This window comes from Pteronotus mesoamericanus, unplaced genomic scaffold, assembly GCF_021234165.1.
Source record: "Pteronotus mesoamericanus isolate MK-2021 breed Mesoamerican mustached bat unplaced genomic scaffold, CSHL_Meso_final contig_702, whole genome shotgun sequence".
In the NCBI taxonomy this organism is placed as follows: Eukaryota; Metazoa; Chordata; class Mammalia; order Chiroptera; family Mormoopidae; genus Pteronotus; species Pteronotus mesoamericanus.
In genome coordinates, this window is record NW_026555239.1 from 392,764 (window position 1) to 407,417 (window position 14,654).

Below are 14,654 nucleotides of genomic sequence, written 5' to 3' on the forward strand. Positions count from 1 at the left end.
GCCTGATGAACCACGCTGCACCGAGAAAACGGCTCAGAGGTGGCGGCGGGGGCTCCCTCCCCCTAGTACAGGCCCAGCTCCCATGCTTCCAGGGAAAGGGTTCCTTGGGCGGGCTCCCCTGCTGAAGATATCTACCTTCCCCAGAAAAGCTACAGAGCTGTGTGTGGTCATCACTGTCCTCGGGCACCTGCCCTAGAATCCAGGTATGTCAGGGAGCATCTTGCTGTCCCGGGCAGATTTTATCCTGCATTATTTTCACTCCCTGTTGCCCCTCACCCCGCCCCCCATCTCCTGTATGGAAGGCTGAAGAGGCCTCCAAAGATTCTCACCTGCTAAACCCCAACCTGTGACTATTTTACTTTACATGACAAAAGGGTCTTTGCAGCTGTGATCACATTAAGGATCTTGAGGCCAAGAGATTATCTCCTATCACCTGTTTATCTGCGGGGGGCCACTGTAACCACAAGGGTCCTCAGGAGAGAGAGGCAGGCGGGTGGGGGAGGGGAGCAGGCAACGGGACACTGGAAGCAGGAGGGGAGCCGGGAAGGTGGAAGGCGCAGCACTGCCGGCTTGGGAGGTGGAGGACAGGGCCCTGAGCCACAGCGCGCCGGCGGCCTCCAGAGGCTGGAAAGGCAAGTAAACGGACTCCCCTGGAGCCTCCGGGAGGAGCGCGCAGCCTGGCCACGCCTTGACTTTCGCCCTGTGACAGACGTTTTGGACTTCTGACCTCAAACTGAGAGATAACATATTCGCATTATAAGTTACTGAGTTGCTGGCAATTTGTTACAGCAGCAGGAGGAAATTAATACACTGATTTCACAGATGAGGAAACAGGGGCTTGGAGGCCTGAAAGTTGTTTTCCCCTGCTAAATGGGGTGTGTCACACTGCCCTTGCCTCTGTGTCAAATCCACAGATTTCCAAGGGCTGTCAGAGAGCCCTGGGCTCTGGAATCAGACCACCTAGACTTGACCTCCAGCTCTGCCGCTCAGTAGCTTTGTGCCATGGGGGGCAGGGAAGGGGGTGGTTACATAACCTCTCCTTGCTCAGCTTCCTGAGCTGTGGAACGGGGCTGCGGCCACACCTGCCTCCAAGGGTGAGCCCAGGGAAGCGCCAGGACAGGGCCTGGAGCGCCACGCTATCTTTTGTGATGAGCCGCCTCCTTCAGTCATTTTGTCGGTCAGGTGGAGAGTGCATCCCCAACGGTCCCTGAGACCCGTGCCAGTCCTGTCTGGCTGTCTGCTCTTTTTTTAATCTTTCTGAGGTCATATTTTCATTCGTGAGCTCCAGATGCAAGCCCTTTGAGCTTCAGGCATGAAACGCTCGCTCGGGCAGTTGCCATACACCCACTGGCCGAGCTAAGCTGGCAACTCGTTCGCACCACGTCTCCAGAATATTAACACAGCCCGGGAGGGATCAGTGTTCTTTTAATTAATATATGTGGAGAAACGTCCATCTTCACATAGCTCACTGGGTAGAGTTTGATGTGGACACTGTGAATCTGCACTAGCCATGCTCTCCCCTGGGAGTGACAAGCCGTCAGCCTCTGGGAACTTCCGGGTGGCTGCCTTTGGGGGGAGGCCGACCCCCATCAGAGCAGGTCAGCAACCCCCAGCCTGGCCCCTCTCCAGGGGAGATTAGAGGGAAAGAGCCACCAGTTCCGCCTGGTCAGCCTTTGGAAACAGGATCACACGCCCTCGGGAGGGGAGGGCCCCATCTCTCGGTCCCACTCCCTCCCACCAACAGACAAGCAGAGGCCCCTCAAGGGCTCCACATCGCCCCCTTTTCCTGGGGCCGAGTTCACCAATCTGTCCACCAGCAAAGAAAAATCGTCCAATCCTGTAGCTCCCGTCTCTAAGGGGTGGGGCCTCTAAGGGGTGGGGGAGGCAGCAATAAAGGGAACAAGGAAGTAATCCAAAATCCTCCAGTGGGGGTCCACGGGACTCAGCCTTGTAGTGAAATCTTTTTTAAAACTACATACCAGGCCGAATTGTGATCACCTCACTTCTGTCCCCAACTGAGACGGGCCAATGCTCCAGCCTCTTCAGCTGGGTTTTGCACCCCTCTAAATGCGACCACCTTTCCCGGCCGCTAACGCTCCCCCCGGCACTGCACCAAAGGGTCCCCTTCAGGTACAGAATCCGGAACCTAAAGAGCCCTCCCGCCCCATGGGAGCAAACTGTCTAAGCCAAACTTCCAACCTGAATTTCACTCACACAAATAGGTACTGAGTGGGGTGAGCCAGCTTTCCACCGTGAATGTGTTCCCAGTAAGCCCACGTGTGCCCCACAGACAAGAACAAGAAATTCCACAGCAGCCCTATTTATAACGGCAAAAGGCTGGACACAACCCAAACGCCCACCGGCAGGAAAGTGGACTCAAACTGTGGCCTCCTACACAGCCATGAAAAATAACAAGGACAGCTACACACAACCTGGGCGAATCTCACGAGAGCTTCTTCTCTGGGCTTCCATTTACCGGAAGGCCGAGCCAGTCACCTGCGAGGAGGTGTGAGCAGAGCTTACCTTGGGAGGGTCAGTGACCCGGCCGGGCCCGGGGAGCCATCCGGCGCTTGCGTGTGCTCTGCAGCAAGCTCTGCGCAGTGGTTTGCACAGGAATTCAGACATAAAAGTCCATCGCACTGTACACCTAAGATTAGTGTACTCTACCTCAGTAAGTCAAACCTCCTTGGAAAGTTTAACAGTATAAATACAGACCTTTAAGCACTTTCTATGGACTAAGTCCAAAGACATCTCAGACAAGACTCTAACCCACCATCTTACAGTCAGTGGGGAAAAGATACATTCAAGTGACAGCACAAGGTGCCCGTGGCGGGGGGCCAGGTCACGAGCGCAGGCCCAGGCTATCAGCACCACTTGTGATTTGGGGAAGGCAGTAAAGAAACTGATTAAATGCAGATGTGGAGGCAGCCAGACCTGGGTCCCAATCCCACTTCTCCCTGTGTGACCCGGACAAGATGCCTGCCCTGCTTCTTCATCCCTGCAGGGGGGTCACCGCAGCTGGACCTCCTGGGCCCCCACAGGAGGACGCTGGGGAGGAACGCGCATGGCGCTCGGCACGGCTGTTGTTATTCCTGCTCCGAGGACGGGCCGCCCTGCGCCTGTGCCAGGCGCCGCCGGGGTCCACGGCCGCCGAACAGGCCCTGCCCCACGCAGCTTCCAGCCCCATCAGGAGGAGGGCAGCCACCGTCCGTCTGTCCGTCAGATCAGGGGCCGTGAGCCGACACAGACGTCGCCCTATGGGAGCCCGCAGCCCAGGGAGGAATCTGACACCCAGGACACAATGTAGAACAGCTTAAGTGTCAGCAGAGAGGAGCAGATAAAGCAGCGGGGGAGGTCAGGGGCCACGCAGGGGTGAAAATGGAGCTGGGCCTTGAGTGGCAGACAGGATTTGAGCGAAGGCACAGAGGTCGGACAGCGAGGCAGAGGGAGGAAAGAGCGACCAGTCAAGTGTGGCTCAGGGGCCCAGGACAGAGGGTCCGGGTTTTGCTATCAGTGGGAGGGTCCAGAGGTCAGCAGAGATTGGAAATGAAGAGCCAGCCAACAGCAGGGTTGTGGCGGAGCCACAGGGGACAGCGCCATTCCTCCAGGGTCGGGCCTGTGGTCACGTTACTCGCAAAACGCCCCAGCCCTCAGCCCCAGGCCCTTCGGGAGACCCGAGCACACATTTTTTTATTAGACAGTGGTCAGGGGCCTCAGTGAGGCCGCCTGGGCCTTGAAGGGTCGACCAGAGCCCTGGGCAAGAGGAGAGGACACATTTCTTAGGGTTCTTGTTCATACAGTTGTATTTATTTTCTTACAAATAAATGTATTTCAATACATTTGTATTGAAATACATACAAATGTATGTATTTCAGTTCTTAAATCGTATATTCCCAATTCGAAACGCAGAAGGTTCGAAGGGTCTCCAGTGAACACTGTCCCGGCACCAGCCCCATCCCAGAGGCACCACAAGCGCTTCCTGTGAGTCCCCAGCGACCCAGTGTGGGCACCTATCAAATGCGCCTGACGACGACCCCGGGGGAGGCACTGGTCGCCACCTGGGACCGGCCCCCTCCTGGGACTGGCCCCCTTCATGGCAATCTCTTCTGGCCCTTGTTCTGCAACCAGGCGTGGAGCCTCCCTCTCACTTTTTTATGGCTGCACCAAGTTCCAAGCTTCGGATGGACCACAATTTGTTCCTGGCCCACTGCTGAAGGGTACTTGGTTGCTCCCAATCTTTTGTTATTACAAATAAGGCAGCAAGGACAAAGCTTGCAAGCAAGTCATGTTGCACATGTGTAACACATCTGTAGGATAAATTTCTAGACTGAACTGTGGGTGAAATTACATACCTGTAATTTTGAAAATGTTGCTAGAGAGGCAGGATACCCTTAAACTGCTCCTCCAAGAAACATGCCTAATTATTGCGAGAAATGCTGACCATGGACCGTTTTAAGGATGCCCGCATGAAGAACCAGTAGAGAAAAGCCCTGTTTTCAGCAGACATCGAGTGCCAGGCCAGGACATGGTTCTGGGCCGGGATCAGCCTCTACTCTCCCGGTACCCTGGTCCATGAACTGGCATTTCCTCACCAGTAAGAGAGGGGCCAGACCCGCTCGGCACCTCAGCCCCTCCCGGCACTGATGGGCTCTGATGCCCTTGCCTCAGGGCAGGTAGACAGAGCACCTGCCGTAACTGGGCTCCCTGGGTAAAGGTGTCAGTGCTCAGGGGAGAAACAGATAGGCCACAGAGTGCGCACCAGAAGAGGGGTAGGGGAGCAGGGAGCGCGAGGGGGTCGAGTGTTCCCTGTCTGGCCACCCTGAACGAGTGACAAGCACCTCTCGCCATGTCCCAAGCAAACACACTCACACTCCCTGACACGCAGTGTCCACCCCAGACCTCTTATGCAACGTGAGAGCCCAAGAGGAACGACCCCCTAAACCTCGCCAGTAAGAAGCTGGCAAAGGACAGAGGCGGGTCTCCGGGGACCTCAGTGACCTCCCTGTGAGTGAGGGCAGCTGGATAAATGCACCCGTCAGGGCAGGGCTTCCTCCCACGTCCACCCGTTCAGCCCGACTACTGACAACTGTGAATGAAAGACATGGCCGTCCGCCCCGAGTCGAGTGGGAGACTCCTCCGGGCAAACCGAAGGCAGCACCGCGAGAAAACACGCGACCAGCCTTCCCGCTGCCCGGCCCACGCAGTGTTCTCACCGAGAGGGCCAGGGGTCCTGTAAGCCAGGCCACACTTATGCCCTGAGATTACTGGTCTTCAAATCTTTCTAACACACACACACAATGCCCAGCCTTTCTTTGTAAAGCAAATATGAACTGCTTTGGTAAATATAGATTTTCACACAACCTATTTATTTAAAACCCATGGGCCTCCTCTTCGGGCAGGTGAGGCCGTGACCCCAAACTCCCCAGGAGTTTCTGCTCCTCAACCCGCCTGCCTGTGTCTCCTGCCTCTGTGCGTGCTTCATGTGGCCCCTCTACCAGGGAAGCCCTCCCCCCTGTCCACCTGCCACCTCCCTGGTCCATGGGAGCCAGCTCGATGTTCCTCGAGGGGACCTGGCTCCTTGGCCCACCTGCAGGCAGAGTGGCCGCGGCCCCCTGGGGCCTCCACAGCTTCAGCCTGGTTCCCTGGCACCACACTTGCCAAGTCCAAGCAGTAAGTCTGCCTGCCAGGCGCTCAGAGCAGCAAGGGCACAGGATTTGGTATTGATAACCTGGATGCTTCCTTCCAAAGGGTCTTAGGCAAATGCGCCCTCCTGATTTGCCGTCTGAGCCTCAGTCTATCCAGCTGCAAAGCAAGCACAGCAATTCCAAGGTCCTGGGGCCCCTGGAAGGATTAAAGGAAACAATGTATGTGAATTGTACTTTGCAAACTGCAAAGCCCTACACAAAGTCAAGTGAGGATAATAATGTTTGTATTAATTAGTATGCCTATATTTTTTTAAAAGATTTTAGTTTAAAAAAAGATTTAAAAGAAGTTTAGTTTGCTCAGTGGGTTGAACACTGGCCTGCGAATGGGAAGGTCGCTGGTTCGATTCCCAGTCATGGCACGGGCCTGGATTGTGGGCCAGGTCCCCAGCTGGGGACATGGGAGAGGCAACCAATCGATGTCACATCGATGTTTCTCTCCCTCTCTTTCTCCCTCCATTCTCTTCTCTCTAGAAATGAATAAATAAAATTTTTTTTAATTTTAAAATTATTTATTTTTAGAGAGAAGGGAAGGGAGAGAAAAACAGAGAGAAACATCGATCAGTTGCCTCCTGTGCGAAGACGGGGGAATGGGCCTGCAACCCAGGTATGTACCCTGACTGAGAACTGAACCTGCGATCTTTCACTTTGTGGGACGATGTTCAACCCACTGAGCCACGCCGGTCAGGGCAGTGTGCCGATATTAATTTATATTACTGTCCCAACAAATATCTCCCCACCAACACCTATCGTGCCTTGCAGGCACCCAAAAAGCCTGCCAACAGAATCCCAGAGTCTCTGTTCATTCCACATGGAATAAAACATGGCGGACTGGAGGGGAGGCTAGGAGGCCCTGCCAGCAGCTACCACGGCAGCCTCGGGGTTGGTTACTTTTCCCTCAGAGCTTTTCTGTGAACGATGACCCAGAGGGCTTTGGGGACAGCACAGACCAGCACAGTGAGGGCTCTTAGCCACCTGCCACCAGGACAGGCCCCCTGGGTGCAGGCTGTCCACAGGGGTTGTTGCAGAGAAAAATAAAGGTACCAATCTGCCTGCATGTCTCCCAGAGTGAGAGGCTGTGTGCTGTGAAAATCCTTTTCAGGGTGAGAGGTGTGGTAACTTCCAGAGATCTCACTCCATCCTCTTTATTGGGTGGGGGTGGGGAAACAGCCACCCGGGGACCACCCATGGCCCACGAGCACAAGGGCCCACAGACCACGGTTCCCCAGCATGGAGACCAGATAGATTTCAGGTGGGTCACCAGACAGACTCCAGGTAGGAAAAGAAGTCACACACACATGCCCCCTTCTCCTTTCATCTTCATGCTACTGTGAAGACCTGCTCTCCCTCCCAGCCAGGCCCCTCCCCTTGGGGGGCTTTCTAAGCCGGGACCTCACCTGAGCCTTGTAGCTCCCAGAAGGTGGGCAGAGAGGGTACAAGTGGCCCCATTAGAAGGGAAGTGACTCACCCGAGGTCACCACCCGGGTTCTTTGACTCTCCATTCAGCGCCCTGCCCACCCCTCATGCCAGAGTGCCACTCAGCAAAAAGGCTGGGGCCTTATCTTTCCCACAGGGGATTTGAGATAAAGCGGCGGGTGCTGTGTTTTAGGCCTTCTCTCGCTTTTATATCTATGGCCAGCTTCTTAATTTCACAGGTAAAGGCTTATGACCTGGTGTGCTATGAACAATGAGACAACGCAGATTACACCTAGAAAGAAAACACGCCCAAACTTCAACAGTGATATGTCTTGGTTATAAAATTTGGGGTGATTTTTATTCTTATCCCCCAATCTTTGCTGTATTCCAAGTTTGTTAGAATCAACAAGTGCTATTTTCAAAACCAGAGAAGCCTATTATTGTTTTGCAAAGGGCTGAAACACCAAGATCAACATGCAAACTTTCCATTAAATATTCATTTGGCCTAAGCATGTGACTCTTTCAAATGTGGTAGTGTGACTTTTGAAAACGTGGTAGAGCTGGAAGTGACGAGGTTAGGCACAAAGGTTTTCTGGGTGGGGTCTTCCCGCTGGTTTCCGCCCTAGAACAGGAGGAAAAGGAGGGGACTGCGGGGCTTCCTGCCTCCTAGCCCGGCCCGAGACCTCCCGGACCATCCGACTGGGCCTGTGCTAGGGCAGGCCCGAGGTTGTTCAACGTGCCCTGAAGTCTCCTGATAAAGACCAGTTCTAATGAACAATCCTGCTCTGATCAGCCTTAATATCCGTCGCTTCTCAAGAACACTTCCGCTTTTATCTGGAGTGGCGATGACATTAACTCATCCAACCACTTCGTTTCCTTAGTCAAAAACTGTTTCAGCCCCTACTCCATGCAAGGCTTTGTGTTGGACCTGGAGCCACCACTAACTGGAAAAACAGCCAACCAGAGGCTCCAGGTCACCCTCTGTGTTCTGCGCAAGCGCAGGGTTCTGACCACGCTAAAACAGCGACAGGAACATGAACAGGTGCTGCCTAGGTGTGACACCTGCCCAGCTCCAGCGGCTCAGCTGCTCCGCACTGGGCCGTGCCACGCTCCAGGGGCAGAGCAGGGTCCCAGAGCCACGCTGCAGTAAGGTGCCCGCACTGCATCCTGCTCGACAGAGGCGGAGACGATGTGCATGGAGCGTGAGAAAACCCCAAGCCTGGCAACCATCCCACCCTTCTCGCCATGGCCTCTGCCCCTCTCCTGCTTCTCCCTCCTGCCCTTTTTGAGGTGAGATGATCACATTCAATTAACATTCATTGAGGGCCTACAAGGTGCCGAGCCCCGGTATCAAACAATTTTGTGGACAAGACCTTTGCTTGGCACGTGCTGTTCATTCTGCCTGGAACCTGCTTCCTCCTTTTACACATGGTGACAGCTTAAATGTCACCTTCTCAGAGAAGGGCCTGCCCAAGTGAGAATGTCCTGACGTTGTCTTAGGGCACCTAAGACGGCTCCAGGGCTTGCTCTTTCTCCAGCTGGACTCAGCTCCCTGATGGCAGTGCCCGGCACACTAGCTGGCAGTTTCTTTTTAAAAATTATTTATGTTTTTAGACAGAGGGGGAAGGGAGGAGAAAGAGGGGGAGAGAAGCATCGATTGGTTGCCTCCTGCATGCCCCCAACTGGGGACCTGGCCTGCAACCCAGGCATGTGCCCTGGCTGGAGATTGAACTGGCAACCTTTTGGTTTGCAGGCCAGTGCACAATCCACTGAGCCGCACCAGCCAGGGCCACACAGTTTCTTGAATAAATCCATTGGCCGTCAGGTAATAATAAAAGCCAGCGATTACTGAGCATGTAGTATGTGCCCAATGCTGTGCTGAGCTCCGTGCAGACGCTGGGTCACAACAGGCGCATGATGGCTGCACCCTTATCGCTCCCATCTTACAGAGGAAGGAAATTCATCATTTTCCCCCTACTTTTAGAGAATGGGAATTAGAACCTGGTAAGCAACCTGCCCAAGGCCATGGAGATAAAAGGAGGGCGAGGTTTCAAACTGCATCTCCCAGTTCCCTCCCCACGTCACCGGACTGCTCAGCTCTGTCTGTGCCTCTCTCACCAAGGCCCAGGTTCCTTTCTCCTGAGCTGCCAGTGACCACTTCTGTCCCCCTCCTGAATCCTTGGCCCCCTCTCCCAAGGTACCCAATTCAGAAGACTTCCCTGACTCCCCGACTCTCACCCCACACCCCTCAGCTCCCACACCCAACTGCCCAAGTGCCCAGCATGCGCCCCTGAGCTTGGCTTGGCACTGATCCCGTGCAGGACCCCCAGCCTTCCGACGCCGAGGCGCAACAACCAGAGCAGCTGCGTGAGTGCGGGTGGCCGGGGGCCAGCAGAGCAGGCAGGTAGAGCAGGCATCCCTCCGTGAACCCGCGTGGGACCCAGGAATTGAACCAGGCTTTCTGGGCTCCAGTTCCCACTCTCTGCCTGGTGAGCGTGGGCACATGGATGATGGACAGCCACCATAGCTCTCAAGTGGGAAAGGGAGCCGCCCACGTCTGCTCCAGATCTGTGACGTGACAAGTCAGTGAGGACCCGTGGGGCCCAGAAAGAGCTCGGGTTCCAGCACAGTAGCCGATTCACAGCTGGCCCCAGAGGCCACTTTCACTTATTTATTTATAATTTTTGTTAAATTTATTGATTTGAGAGAGAGAAAAGAAAGGTAGAAACATCGATTCGTGGTTCCACTTATCCATGCATTCATTGCTTGATTCTTCTATGTGCCCTGACCAGCGATCGAATCCACAACCTTAGCGTACTGGGATGATGCTCTAACCAACCGAGCTACCTGGCCAGGGTGACCCAGAGGCTACTTTTAGAGCAGACACCATAACAACAGTGGACTCCAAAGGCCTGTCCTGGGTCACGTGGGGTCGACAAAACCCTAAGCTGCTGGAAGAAGAGAAGGGAAAGGCAGCATGGACCTAAAAGAATGCTGATGACCGAGGGAAAGCCAAGGAGGGGAGGCCGGGAATCCTGGGAGGTCCCTGTGGTAGTAAGCGAGGGAGGAGGCAGATGATCACTCCATCCCGTAACACACTGCAGAGGACGTCACTTCCTCTATGAAATTTCAGGGCTCCCCGACGACCGCCCAGAGTCAAACTCAAACTCCTTAGCAGGGCCTTCGAGACCTTCCTGCCCAGGCTACCCCGGCCGGGTCTGGGACGGGAGGCGCTGCAGGCCTCCGCGCCTCTGCCTGGGGGCTCCCCTGCCTCCAGCACCCCTTTCTCCAGGAGCCAATGCTCCTTGTCCTCCAAGGCACAGGGCATTTAGTTTCTAGGAAGACTTCTGGGACACCCCAGGGCTAGTGGGGGAAGGACTCTGAGGTCAGACCTTCGGGCTCACAGCTCAGCTCCACTGCCCAGCCCAGCTGTGACCGCCTGGGCTATGTCCTCTGCGAAGTGTACTGCTCTCACCTCACTGGGTGGGGGCGGATGAACTGGCCACTACTTCATGAAAGTGCTTTGAACTGCGCCTGGCACACAGTAAGTGCTAAATAAACAAGCTGTTGTTCCTATTGTCCTCCGCCCCCTTAGGGCCCTCTGTTTCTTCCACAAGGCGAGCCCTGTCTCGCTTTTGTTGTCCTCTGGGTCCCTCAGCCAACCACAGCCTTTCAGAAGGACACGGGACTCAGGCCTCGCACACTGCCAGGCACGTAGTAGGTCTTCAGTGAGTACTCAATGCCCATGAGGGTCCCATGGGAGACCCCACAGAGCTCTCCCAGAGCCCAGCTGCTGGCCTTCCATAGCTCACACACCAAATCCTGTCCGAAGGCCCTGCAGAGCCGGAAGGCCTTTCCCTGTTACTGGGTTTCCAAACAATAAAGAGCTGCACTCTGCCTTACCAAGGCGGTTTCCACTCCAGGGAATTTACGGGGAGAAACGAGCACAGCAGGGACTGGAAATAGAACTCAGCCCCTCTCGGGGAGCGAGCTGGGCTGGCCCACCGAAACCAGGGGCAAAACCTCAAAGGCAGAGGGGAGAAAGCAGCTTCCAGACAAAAGCCTGAGCTCCGGAGAACACAGCCAGCGCGAGAACTAGGACAAGGAGATCATTCACACCCCATTCTGCCTGGAAGCTCTTCTTCCTACCCACCTGGAGAGCTTTAGAAGGGGCTCCTTGTACATGCCACCACCGCGTGGGAATAACTCACAGTACAGCCAGAATCCCAGGTTGCTGGTGGCTCTCAGGAGGGATTTTGCAGTGCCTTCTCCACCCACACTGGCTATCGGGGTCTCATGTCTGCATTGGGGCCACCATCTCTGTCCATCTCCCCACCAGACTGGGAGCCTCTAGCGGCTGAGCACCAGGTCTCACTGACCTTCAGACCCCTGTGCCCCTAGCAAGGTGCCTGGTATGTAGCAGATGCTCAGTAAGTTCCAAGGCAGCAAGAGAAAGGTCCGATTCCAGGATGCCTCCACCCAGGCCTGCCCAGTGCCAATAACAAGCAAGTCATGCACTCCCTCTGTGTCTCAGTTTCCTCACTTGCCAAACAGGATAACAAGCTTCATACTCACGCAACTGCTGAGAGACCGGACTGGGAAAATACATGCAGAAAGCATGTACAGTCATGCTTTCCACTTTATCAGATGAATGCTAGATACCCTTCAGGCTTCGACACAGCTGTCTCCTCATGTCATGTCCTTTCTGCTGGCCACCTGCCCCTCCCTCAGCACTAAAACCATTCTGTACAGCCTTTATTGTTTTATATTTTTCACATCTTTGTGATTCCTTGTTTCTAAGTTTGATTCCCCCACTGACCTAAGGCACTACACACAGGGGGCATCATGTATTTGTGTCCAAGGCCTGACAAAATGGGCACTCAAGCCCAGCTGCTGGGGCCCTCCCAGCCCACAGCCCCGATTCTGATACACCCTTCGACAAGTTGCCCTCACGTGCAGAGCTGATGTGCAGAGCTTCGGGGGCCCACCAAACACACAGATATGGAAGATGGGAAGGGACGATGCAAACATAACCTGTGAAGGAAGTCTCACCTGAGGCCCATGCCTCCTCTGGAGGTACAGGTGAGCCTGTTTGCCTGGCTGGCTCCGCAGAGCAAGGGCCTCCAGGGCACAGATTGATGTTTCTTGCCTTACATAATGCACCAGGCAATCAGATAAATAATACATGCCTTCGGCTCACACAGAGGTATCAGGCGTGCAAACACTTGCTTTGCCACACGGTGCCCTGGGTGTGTGTGTGTGTGTGTGTGTGTGTGTGTCTGGCTTTGCACAACCCCAGGGGGGATGTGAATTGGGAAGAGATACCCATGTTGACCCACAACCCTAATGCCTTGCCATGGCCCTGAATCAACTAGTTCTAGCCCCAAGCAGTGCACCCAGGAGGAAATGTACAACCCACAGGATGGATACACACCCCAAATCAGTCTCTATGGTCTCTTTCGAGGCAAATATCCTTAGAGTCCCAGGTTCCCATCAGTGCCCCTCCAGGTAGCTGACCTGTATGCATCCAAGGCATTTACACCCTCCATACAAGCATCCCAAAAAGCCTCGCCAGGCCAACCCACCCAGATCCCAGCCACCCGCACAAGGCACGGATGCCTCCCCCACTCACTCGGCGGTGCCAGGCGCCAGCACACCCACCGGGCGCACACAATCCCACTTGCAAAGAGGCTGTCCATCGCCTGCCGTCTCCCCCAGCCACCTCCACCGGCAGGTCCAATTACACTCCAGACGCCGGCGCCGCCACGTTGGCGAGGAGGGGGCCAGGGCACACCCACGAGCGGCCCTGCGACCCGGCAGAGAGGATAGGGGACGCAGGTCGGGACGGGCGGGGCGGCGGACGCTCCCTCCCTTCCTCCTCAGCCAGGCCGGGCCCCTTCGTCCCTTCTCCGCCCGGGATCCGCGGTCCACGCGACCCGCGGGGCGCCCCCTGCACCCAGCCCCTCCAAAACGGAGCAGATGCCCGCTCCCAAGAGCCTATAGTCGCCCCCCTCATGGCCTCTGACCCGAGGCTGGCCAGGCGGGTACCTCAGGAGCCCATGGCGGCGGTGGCGTGTGCGGGCGACGCGCGATAGCCGGACTGTACGGGTGGGGCGGACGGCACCGCAGTCGGAGTCTAGTCGCCGCCGCCGGCGCGTCCCGGACCCAGTGCTGTACCGCCGCGGTGCGCCTGCGCACTGAGCGCGCCTCCGGGGAGGGCGGGGCGGCGAACGCGCGGCTGAGGTCACCCGGGAGGCCTTAAAGGGGCCGCGCCCCAAACCTCCAGCTCGCCGCCGATTGGTGGGGTCGACCCAGGTTCTCCAGCAGTAAACCAACAAACCAGCCGAGAGTCCCCTTCCCCGCCTTAATCCGACCTTCAACCCTGCCCGCCAGGGACGGACAGTGTTTTGGACTCCAAGTTGGGTTCCAGGCACACTCTCTGGTGCTTCACTTGGGCCTGTTTTGAAGATAGAGCAATGTACTATAATGGCTATTTGTCGAGTGAAGGGTGCGTGTAGAACTGTGAAATGAATGCATACCGAAGTTCTGCGTGCCATCAGGCCAGAGGAAATTGCAAAGCAGAGAAAGAGGCTTTTTCTTCCCACTCTGCGCAGCGGTACTTCTTTCTTGCCGCACCTCGCTCTGGGCGGCCTAACTAGCAAAGTTTTTCAAATGTTATTAAGCCTCCTAGCTCATTGCTGTTTCTGGCGTTGATGTTGCTCAAGATCCCCAAATGTATACCTATCCCCAGCTCAGACTCCTCCCCTGAATTGTTGACTCAACACCTACTTGAGGTCCAATCGGCTTCTCAAAGCCAACGTGCCCACGACAGGACCTCTCTCTCCCAAACGCAGACCAGGCCTGCTCCCTCAGAGCCTCCATTTCACAGCGACTGGCTCTCTGTCCTTCCAGCGCCCAGGCCGGAAACTCCAGGAGTTGTTTTTCAATCCCTCCTTCACACTGGGGCAGGAAATCCCATTGGCTCTACCTGCAAAACATACCTAGCCTCTGACCTCTCCCACCCTGTCCCAGTCCTACCATCCTCGGTCAGGTTCTGCCCAGGATTATTGCAATATTCTTGCTATGGACTGAATGTTAGTGTGCCCTGAAAATTCAAATGCTCATATCCTAACCCCCAATGTGACCGTGTTAGGAGGTGGGGCCTTTGGGAGGTGAAAGGGTCATAAGGGTAGAGGCTTCATGAATGGGGTTAGAGTCCTTATAAAATAGACTCCAAAGAACCCTCTAGCTTTCTTTCTGTCATGTGAGGTGTCCATGTAAGAAAGTCCAAACCTGTAGAGAATGTTTATGAGTTTATTTGAGCCAAAACTGGTAACAATTGCCAGGAAGCAAGATCTCAATGCTTTGGAGAGTGACAGTTTTGCACCTTCCTTTATGCATTTGAAATTAAGGGAGGGTTAGGTGAGGAAGATTACATGAAGGTGGGAGAAAGCAAAGCAGGGACTGGATTACAGGAGAGTTAAATTTACCTGCTCTCTTGAAGGTGGTTACGCTTATTTCAAAGGTGTGTTTACC

General features: G+C 55.2%; 1 protein-coding gene across 3 annotated transcripts in view; it reads right to left on the minus strand.

The window, feature by feature from the left end:
* Positions 1-13,290, minus strand: part of TMEM184B (transmembrane protein 184B) — a 48,141-nt gene extending 34,851 nt beyond the window's left edge. Inside the window, exon 1 of one of the 3 annotated variants that reach the window (XM_054582379.1) lies at positions 13,167-13,290. The gene's annotated coding sequence lies outside the window, so the exon portion shown is untranslated. Of the gene's footprint in view, positions 1-12,750; positions 12,816-13,166 lie in introns of those variants that run through there. The other 2 variants (XM_054582378.1, XM_054582377.1) reach the window with 2 other exon arrangements.
* Positions 13,291-14,654: the final 1,364 nt, after the last annotated feature.